Raw genomic sequence first — 11,298 nt, 5'->3', positions numbered from 1 at the left:
GTTTTCATCAACTTCAGGTATGTCATCTGCAATGTCCTTAAGGTGAGTATATGATTTCGCTACGTCTGGTGTGGGTATTTCATTTCGGATATGGCCAAATAAAAAAAATATGTGTGGTTCCGGTTACACTCCAAAACAATTAGGGTAGGTAGGTAGGGATTTTTTTTTTCAAATAATTGTACAAAATGTTTTCTTAATGCAACCTAGCACTGCTTTGCAGGTGGCATGTATATGTGGTGAGATAAAAATACTAAATCAAGATTGATAGGAAGCACCCTAGGTTTTGACTATGAAACAAATATTTTTAAATTAAAAATTACTAAAAATATTTATATATTGTATTTGATCCTTGTTCATGTTTAATTTTAAGTATCAAACAATTTCATTTTTATGCACAAAAAAAAGGTTTCAGATCACTATTTCCACTGTATTGATGTGCAACATTTTTATATTCAAGTTTATAAACGAATAAATGAATTTTATCCAGACTAATTTTTATTTATATATTTAATTAATTAAACTAGAAAACCGACATAACCAGAGCCCTGCTATTTAATAAAGGGCTTTCAGAGGAAGTGACACCTTGGTAATGTTTAATAAAACAAAAAAAATTCATGTGGGGCCCTAATTAAATGCCCTTTGCACAAATGGAGTTTTTCCGTCTTTCTGACAACTATCACACAATGGCAGAACTGTTTTAAATTTCTTTTTCAGTTCAGCATCGATGTCGGCATTTTCTATTCCGCAGTAAACACAGATATCATTTCGTCCTAGTCCAGATGCGTAATACGGTATTTCTACAGGCGTCACACATTGCAAGTTTGGTCTGCATGTTACATTTTTCCGAACTGATTCAGACACAGTCGGTGGAAATAGATAAGAGCCACAAGTATATTCAAATTCACTTAGACTTGATGCTACAAGTACTTGTTGTCTCTGGCTTAGCTTTGACTTAGAATATATAACACGTGGTTTAGAACATTCAACACATGACGCAATAGCTCTTGCATTTTGAGTCGAAAAAGCCAGTTGGGGATTAACTTCAACAAAAATTGTTTTTGTTAGGTTTTCTTCATTATCAGTAGTATCCTGTGTATCATTTATTCCAATTGCTGTTAATAGTCTTTCACTCATAGCTGCTTAACAACTGTCTTGTTCTTTTCTCTCACTACATCTACCTTGCTTTGGCTGTTTTTGGATCTTTAGAGAAGGTATATCAATTTCTGTAGTTTCAGCTTCTTTCAGAACTTCATATGACTGAAAGTGTTCCTTACTTTCATCTAACATTGGATTTGGTAACCATTTCAAATGTTCACTGTCCAATTTCCGAGGCAAGCAACAATTTTCATCCAAACATTTCTTGATCTGGAATGTGTACATTGTTTCTAGACAGTGCTTATCTTTCCATTCGTTATACTCTTTGCATTTCTTTGTATGGATTTTTTGCAGCTTTGTCAGATCAAGGTAAGGAAATAACTCTCGTGCATGTCGTTTAAGGATTTCTATTTCCTCATCAGTAGCTGGATCAACACCTGTCATCGGTTCATCTTTCAACGAGAGCTTCTGAAACCGGTTTCTTATTACTGATTGAACTGGTTCGATGGATTCAGTCCATTTTCCCCTCAATTCAGGATGCTTCCTTAGCTCTGCCATACTGTTTATTCTCTTTAACTTGTCTTCAGTTTTTTCATCCGAAATCTTCCTTTCTGTTGCACAATTCTGGAGACCATAGTTCAGTTCATACATGACACGCTCTGCAGGATTCCTGTAGCTATGCCCAGGTGCACATCTAGCTGTTATGAGCAGGTCCAAGTCAAACTCTCTGAAAAGGCAAATACTTGCTATTTTCACAGATTCCAAGGTGTTACGTTGGTCCGTGCCACCATCAGTATACTTTAAAAGAACACTAGGTATCTTCTCTTTATACTTTCCGTCTATAATTTTCTTCAGCATTGTTGCGTGTCTAAATGGAGATGAAGCTTGAAATACTGAATCATTTACTGCAATATATACTTGTCCTCGAACAAATGATTTTTCTGTGTCGTCAGGAATAGAACAGTGCAATGCAACACTTGGTGTCAATGATGCAGAAGTCATATCATGATCCAAGGCTACAAGCTCAGTTGTCACAGGGGCAATACTCTGTCTCCCTCTGACTCCAGTTGATACAGGACTTCCTGGATTACCCACAGGAACTTTCGCTTTGTCGTCACAAAAGAAAAGCATAACATCGTCTTCCATTTCAACTGATTTGCATTTTAAGTATTTTAAAATCACAGCACAATAGTGGTCATCTGGATGTTGAACTCTCAACTGCCTTCTCTGAATTTTATGTTGGACATTGAGGCGAGAAGTGAAGTTCATTGCAGTTTTGGTATATGGGTTTGTAGGTGCAAATTGGAGTCGCACAAGACTTTTTGATGGAATCAAGGTGTCTGGGGGACATTTATTTGTTGCTTGTTTTATCATATCTGATAATGATATCCATTATGCCATATGAGCAAACCCATGTCTCCTATCATCGGCAACCGTGACTTCTTCCACCATCTTCCCCAACACTTCAAAAAAAGTGTCAAATTTATTAGAGGGACGACCTGGGTTCAAATGACGCAAATCTGGTATAAGTCCTTGTTCTCCTAAAAAAATCAATCTGAGTCTCTGTTGCATATCAGGGTGATTAGCAGTTGACCCATCAAGTGCTAATTCATTATATATGAAATCAACAATGTTGGGTTGTATTTTGGCAATGTTATTCAATTTCATTTTGAATGCCTTTTTCTGTGCTCTTGTGTGATATTCCTTTAAATGAGGCCTCAATTTTTGTACCATCCTTGCTCCTTGTGTTAAAAGTTGAGCTTCTGTTCGGTTGGGTGCCACCTGAACTAAGCAAACTGTTGTAAATATTGATCCATCGGGACAGTATCTGATAATATCAATAGGAAAAGAAAACTGAAGTTCACTAAAGAAACGGAATCTCTGTGAGTTGGTTTCAAATGGATTCTCCAAATGCTTGCTTTCATCAAATATTACTGGATTCATCTCACCTGCCTCTTTAACTACTTTTTCAATCATTGAGTATTTGGATTTCACAAACAGTGCTCCTTTTCTGTGTTCAACTGTGGCGTGTTTATCTACTGTTCTTACTGGATGATCACTATTCCTGTTTTCCTCTGATTCCTTGGCTTTTTCATCTAAATACTTTTTATATCCTAAAAAGCATTCAGCCAAGAGTTCTAATTTTTTGCCATTCCCTTCCATGCAGGTGAAGAGTTCATAAATGGCCTCTCTAGTGAACTGAAAAGTGCTTCAGCATGAGATTTCAAAAGGCCGCTTGATATCGGCTGACTTTTAATCTTTTTTCCTTTTTGTATCATTATAACCTGTATACTGATCAAATGGCGGTGGGACTGGTGAAACATGTTTGTATTGAGTGCTGCATCATTTATAGTTGTCTGTTTGTCTGTTATATACCATAAAGCATTACATACGACCTGAAATAAAAACAAAGATTTGTGAGTTTTCTGAGGAAGACCAATGCATCTGGCATTTACATATATACTCTCCTTCTGTTTTTATTGAATAAAAAATAATATCTTGGTGCACATTTAAAAATGCCATTAACGATTCAGGCCAAGTTTGGTGTTATTTGAAGCAGCTGAAGCAGCATAGGAAGAGTTGTAGACAGATGACTGATGACAGTGATATGGGACAATGGATAGTGATACTTGTATGTTTTCCAGCTACACAGGTGATGCGATGTAAAAGATTGAAAAAAATCTCTATTAATAGAGCAGTGGTAATAAATATAAATCAAGTTCACAAGAGAAGAAAATTATTTTCATATGTATATTAAAGTAATGAAACAATTTAATGGAAGAGAGGTACATATTGAAGTAGTCCAACACCAAATACTACAAAGCAGATATTATTAGAGCACTCTAGGATTATTTATGCATTAATAACCATTTCATACTTACACGCAAGAAACTATTTTTAAAAAGGACAAAAAAAAAAAAAAAAAAAAAAAAAAAAAAAAAAAAAAAAACCATTGAAGAAATTCCGGAACAAAATTTTTTTCATATGAAATTACATTCATGAATTATTCTCCACAGTGAAAATAATTCTTTAAAGTTTCAACAATGTAAATTTATTCTTCGGATTCCAAAAAAATCTGCAACTGAATTTTCAGCTATTAAATCCTTTTATAGTACATATACATATCATTCATAGAGCATTTATTTCTCTTTTTAATATTAAATAATTATTAGGGTAATAGTTTCTATATTACATTTAACCATTTCATTTTCTAACATAGAAAAATACCTGGATGAAGTAGGTCCCCTCACTGTCAGGTATCGCTTTTGGAAAGTCTAGTTTTCTGGACTTGAACTCGTCTACTAGATCATTAAAAAGTTCATCTTTTCTTGATATGCCATCCTTCACTCCAGAATTATAGTTTGTAAATAATGAAAATACAATTATGCATTATGTACAATCTCTAAATATGAGGTGCATACCTGTATATTCAAGCAACATATTTATTAGAACATCCAGAAAACTTTAAAAATGCTGCTGTGTTGCATATTATATTAAACAGCTACAATTATATACATTTTCATACTACTTCCAGAGTAAAATTTTATCTTACCATGACCCGTCGGATATCTTGCAAAAATAATTCATGTAAAACCAAGGTCTAGGGGTATAGTTTTTTAAAGAGAGGTACTGGACAGATTCTTTAATACACACCATAAATACCAGTAGATAAATCTTTCTATTTTTAATTTTCATCAGTTTACCCTCAATTTAGATAATTGATATTGCTAAACCTTCTATATCAAACACTATTTTCTGCATAAAAATTATTTAATACTTGTTTTCCTGGGAAATTTATTCTGCCAGCCAGATAATGAAATTGAGAATTGGTAGATCTGAGCTCTGGTGACAATATAAAGTCTAAGTGTTGTAATTAATGATCATGATTCATTCAGAGATAATATATTCCCTTCAGAGTTGTACTTAAATATATTTCAAGGAGGGGGATAGGAAGAAATAGATAGGATACTGGGACAGACAACATTTATTGAGTATGTTATCATATATCCTACCTTGAAAGATGTTTAGATATCAGCATTTAGTTTGAAATACACTACCTGCTAGTTTTTTGGGAGGAAAGGTTCGGCCATCTGCCATCAGTATTTGGAAAGCATTCACTGCCTGCACATCTGCTTTCTCTGCTGCACTCTTTATACGACTGGAAAGAGTTTCTTCTTCTTCCTGAAGTCCACCCTCACACGTAAAAATAAACTGTCTTACATTGAATAATGACACTACCTCACCTACAGTGTGTCGGAGATATCACGAGCGACTGACTTGTAACTTTGAATGCATTATTCTTTAGTCCGAAGTTGTGATGCTCGTCAAAAATATCGATAAAAGTTTTTAGATTTAGTATTGGTGCAATTATGCTCTTGTTTTCATTTAAGTGGCGACACTTGTTAAATGTAAGCGACAATACACTTGTACTGGGAGTTGACACGCTGTTTCCCATGGAGGCCGCCATTGATGAAACCAAAACTAATATCAGAGCCGATGACGGAAATCGGGGAAAATTCCGGAAATCTGAAAATTGTCGGGGAAAAAAGTTTAGGGTCGGTGCTATAAAATAGGGACGGTCGGGTAACCGGAACCACACATATTTTTTTATTTGGCCTATCTGGAATGTGGTTACATTCTATGAGATTTCGGGCTTGTCTGCCTAGCATGTCAGTAATTCCAGCACAGGAAGTTAACTGATAGTCCGTCATTTCACTTTCAATATCGAGCTGATCGAAGACTTCTGACTTTACCAGTGTTCTATTGCTTTGGTAGTCTATTATTGCGTATGCCTTTAGCGATTTACTTGGATTGTTGGTTTTGTGCAAGTTTACCAAAACTACTTTTGCACATGACTTCCCTGAGAATCCATCTCTACATATCTGGGTGCATGCTGATGTTGTGGAATTATCACCAGTCTTCTCTCCACCATGACAGACTGTGGGTGTTCCGATGTGAAGTGCTGACGGATGAGAATGGCTTCCACACTGAGTACAATGAATCTGAGCTGTACACTCCTTAGACTTCTGTTCATTAGAATTACAGCATTTGAAACAAATTTTGTTCTCCCGCAAAAAACGTTTTCGTTCCTCAAATGACTTGTCTCTGAAACCACGACAATCATTCAGACTATGACTAGCTTTGTGAAGGGGACACACCGTAGTGGACTTCACATTTTCTGAATTCTGTGTCACTCCAGTTTTCTTCGTGGCAATCCATTGTTTCACTTGATCGTTTCTCTGACCAACCTTTTCTTTCACTGTGTAAGAATTTGTAGCACTCTCAGTGGTGTACATGAATCCAGGGTCGTTTCTCATTTTTTTGATATCCTTCATTGATGAAACAAAACATGAGAATGGAGGAAAAATGACAGCATGTTGTTTTTTGTACTTGTATGCATGAGTAGTCCATTTCTCCTGAATGTTGTGTGGAAGCTTACACAGTATGGGCGCTATACCAGAAGAAGAATTGAAATGGCTGAACAGACTTCTGTACTTCGGACTTGACATTAGCGACTCGATCTCACAAAGTAAGTCTAGCAAGTCATATAATTTCACATTATCTCTGTTAGTGAGTTTAGGGAAAGAAAATAATTTGGACATCAACACAGATTCTAGCAGTTCAGGACTACCATATCGTTCGTCTAGACGTTCCCAGATTCTCTTAAGGGCTTCCGCCAGATTTGAAACATTTGCTGACCTGATACTTGTGGCATATTTTGATGGAAGTTCGTCCCAGCCATTTTGTGAGAAGATCTAGTTTTTCTGTTTTTGTTGTTTCCAATTCTTTCGTTATTTCTTGAAATTGCGCCTTCCAGAATATGTATGTTTGTGGCTGGTCATTGAATCGAGTAAGACGAGAGATGAGCAAGTCTTTCTTCAAGAGAAACTCAGTGAAGTAATATATCTGGTCATGTCCATTCGTTGAAATATCTGGAATATTAGGTTGACTACGAAGACGAGGTCGATTTTCAACAGTAATTTCAGGAATACATGGTTGGCTAGGAAGAAAGGCTGGCGCATACACATTCGGCTGCTGGTTTCATTTCCTCCTTACAATTTATGGCTGACTGTTCACTTATATAACGTTTGGTTCTCTCCATTGGGTCAATGGGCCTCAAAGCCTCCAACCTTTCCAAATCTCGCAGTATCGGTTTCTCATCTTCATTCTCAAGTACTTCTGCTTTTGTCGCTGCTACTTCTTGTTTAGTGTTTAAGAGTTTCAATTCAGCTTCGAGTTCTTTCTGTTTCCTCAAGGATGCAGCTCGAGAGACTTCTTCCTGTTCAGCGATAGCTGCTTTCTGTTTCAGTAATGATGTCTCTTGTTGTACAAAGTCCAGCCGAACTTTTGCTGCCTCTGCCTTATCACGCATGCGAGCAAGTTGTGATAATGAATACGAGGTATATGTGTGTTTTGATTGTGTTGATCTGGAGATTCCTGAACGACGTGAAGCATTTTCAAGTGCTGCTTGGCGTGATTCGTTAATTTTGTCTATCACAGAATTCACAGATTCCTTACATTTCTGCATGAATGAAGAGTGCTCTTGATTCTTATTAATACTCTCTTCTGTTCTAGCTTTTGTCAGGAGTGACACAAAGTTTGCAGAAGTTGAGCAATATTCTGCTTAGGCTTTTGAAAGGTCACTTTCTAGTATACAAGTTCCAAAACTGAAATTTCCGAGCGTGGTGCTTCCACGTGTTTACTTACTATGAAGGGAGATAATTCTATTTAAGAACTGTGGAGCGCAATATGTGTAATGAAATCCACCACATTACTTTCCATACTTTTTTCAATGCCTAGCAATATCACTTGATATAAACAGCCAATCATGCAGACAACACCTGGAAATTGTTTTGGAATCAAACTAATTTGTTGTACTCATTTAGCCATTTAGCCAAAAATGTGACGTTATGCGTAATTTGTATATTTTCTGCATTATTTACCGAAAATTCTATCATTTTCGATGAGTTACGCCTCTTTGTTTTCGTCAGGAACTAAACTTTCTATTTCTAAAAAATAAATTTTCGGAGAAGTAAATCACGCGTGCGTAATGGCGAAAAAAAAGAAAGTACCACGAATCAATTGGTACCACGAATTGATGAGAAACGACCAAAAATTAAACAATTAGATTCGTTGAACATAAAATATGACAAAAATAAGACATTTAAAGGTAAAGTCCAAAATAAAGTTTTTACTGGAACAGTGAATTTTACACTGTGATACTTTCTCACCGCTCCGAGAAAAACACGTCCTCGTGTTTGGAAAGAAATTTCACTTAAATTATTTTTCGGATTCTGTTCTATGATGTTCTTGTAGACGTACACACTGTTAATTATAAACACTAGTTATTGAAACTATCCTGATAGTTAACAAGAGAATGCCGAAAGTGTTGTTCATGGATGTTGAACTGGTGTTGTCCATCGTTGATACGTTGGTCGAACAGTTCACGTTGGGCAGAGTGGTTCAGTTGGGGGAACTCGCTTGCTGTAGAGGTTCGGGACCTGACCAGTGCAAAATATATGCAGCGGCCCCGTGTGTTGTTTTACCCTTAGGATTCATCCACCAATTGTGACTGTGTAGATTTGGACGGTACTTAGGAATTCGTCTGGAACTGCATCCGTTGTTTGCAGAACGAACGGGGTGAGGGAATGTTGGCGTTGGGGGCACGAGGTATAGGTAGGGGTGCTGAGTGGCGTGAGGTAAAAACGAAGCATAGGTGTGCCGTATTCCACCAATATGCAATTCCAGAGATAAAACAAATGATGAAGGATTCCGTATTCATTAGAAAAGTCTCAACGATGGCAACAGTTTACATAAATCAACAGGCAGACATATTAAACGTGATCGAATCGGATTGGCCGAAGTGGCCTCCGGACTCAGAGTCCTGACGAGTCGGACGTGGCCGAGACTGGCCTTTGTATATTCCAGACTAATGATTGAAATTATACATGATTATTTATAATAATGTAAATAATGAGTAAATAAATCATAAAATGACAGGTGTTGACATTAAGTAAAATGAGTGAAAGATTCACTGAGTAATTAAATATACTTTATAACTCTTTGATGTTTGGGCATGAAAAACAGATGATTACACAATGTTGTTATACGAGTTTAACAGTTCTCGAGACATAGTTCTCTGTCTCTTTGTAATAACAGATCAATTGTCCGAAAAGTGTCACTCGTAAATTAAATTAAACAATTAGATTCGTTGAGAAATAAAATATTACAAACAATAAGAAATTGAAAGGTAAATTCCAAAATAAAGTTTTTACGGTAACTGGAACAGTGAATTTTACACTGTGATAATAAAGTGAAATGCATTTTATCTTTTAAAATCTCTACTCCTGGGTATTCAGTAGTTGATCTTAGTGCATTGTTATAAGTAAGGGCGGCCTTTCTTTGTGATTTAAGGGCCGGGCTCTATTGATCTTATTGTAAAAAGTTTAAGGAGGGAGGACATATTGCTTTGCTGCTGTCTGTCCACCAATTTTCCGTTCATTTTCTTCGCAGAGGTTGCACATTCTGAAATGAAATTTGGTATACAGATTTATCATAAGAATATCTAGGTAAAGTTCTGTTTTGGGTACCATCGAGCAATTTATGAGAAGAGTCATGCCCCTAGCACTTAGAAAAATTCCAATAATGGGGGGGGGGGGATGTTTCACAAATATCTCGTTTCTACACTTGTTTTACACTGGGAAGACTACGAAAGCCTAGAAGGGTCAAATAAGAAAATTAAAAAAAAATTAAAAAGTCGTAATAACGAGATAAAAAGTCGTTATTACGACTTAAGAAAGTCGTTATTACGAGATAAAAAGTCGTAATAACGAGATAAAAAGTCGTTATTACGACTTAAGGAAGTCGTAATAACGAGTTAAAAAGTCGTAATAACGAGATAAAAAGGCGTTATTACGACTTAAGAAAGTCGTAATAACGAGATAAAAAGTCGTTATTACGACTTAAGAAAGTCGTAATAACGAATTAAAAAGTCGTAATAACGAGATAAAAAGGCGTTATTACGACTTAAGAAAGTCGTAATAACGAGATAAAATGTCGTTATTACGACTTAAGAAAGTCGTAATTACGAGTTAAAAAGTCGTAATAACGAGATAAAAAGTCGTTATTACGACTTAAGAAAGTCGTAATAACGAGATAAAATGTCGTTATTACGACTAAAGAAAGTCGTAATAACGAGATAAAAAGTCGTTATTACGACTTAAGAAAGTCGTAATTACGAGTTAAAAAGTCGTAATAACGAGATAAAAAGTCGTTATTACGACTTAAGGAAGTCGTAATAACGAGATAAAAAGTCGTTATTACGAGATAAAAAGTCGTTATTACGACTTTTTTAAGTCGTAATAACGAGATAAAAAGTCGTTATTACGAGATAAAAAGTCGTTATTACGACTTTTTAAAGTCGTAATAACGAGATAAAAAGTCGTTATAACGACATTTGATATTATATAAGAACCTTTTAATCCCTATTCTTGCTTTTACAAAATCACCATGGAAGAAATTTGGAAATATATACCTGACGAAAGCGTTCAAAGAATGAAAGAAGAAAAGGTATGCATTGTTTTTAATCTTACACCGTTACGGTAATAATTATGATGCAATAAGATTCATAACCTTTTTTCAGTATGCTTCCACTCTCTTGTTCGCTATTTTTGTCCACCCATGATTCATTTAAGCAGTCCTGCCTTTAAATTACAAACTTATGATGCTATTTGCGCATAAACTCCTTGTAAATATCCTGGATCCATATATTTAAAAGATCTTATTTTTATTCATGCAGACACCAATAATTGTAATTTTGATGATCTTGAAAGTTAAACAGTCAAATCACGCTCTGTGGTTAAAGATATATGTCTATAAATGGGTGTCTATAATATTTTGCAAATGTATCGTAAGATTTACCTACTCCTGAAGGCAATGTCTTGTCTTTTAGAAGTTGCAGCACACACACCCCCTTTCTTTCCCAGTCTTCGCTCAAATTAAACACAAAATCACAGCAGTTGTAAATAGTTTAATACTTATATTAATTAACTGGTATTTCAAAAGTGTATTGGGATATCGGTATTACTACCTGTACTTATTGTCTTCGACTGTGAAACAATCTTGTAATAACTGTTAAACAATATTTTTGTGCTGTTACATAAAATCTATACATCTACGATTGATGAAAATATTTTTGCAAGT

Source organism: Saccostrea echinata, unplaced genomic scaffold (genome assembly GCF_033153115.1).
Source record: "Saccostrea echinata isolate AGI-Se365-2 ecotype Australia unplaced genomic scaffold, CSIRO_AGI_Sech_v1 ptg000025l, whole genome shotgun sequence".
Classification (NCBI taxonomy): domain Eukaryota; kingdom Metazoa; phylum Mollusca; class Bivalvia; order Ostreida; family Ostreidae; genus Saccostrea; species Saccostrea echinata.
This window is presented reverse-complemented; position numbering follows the sequence as displayed.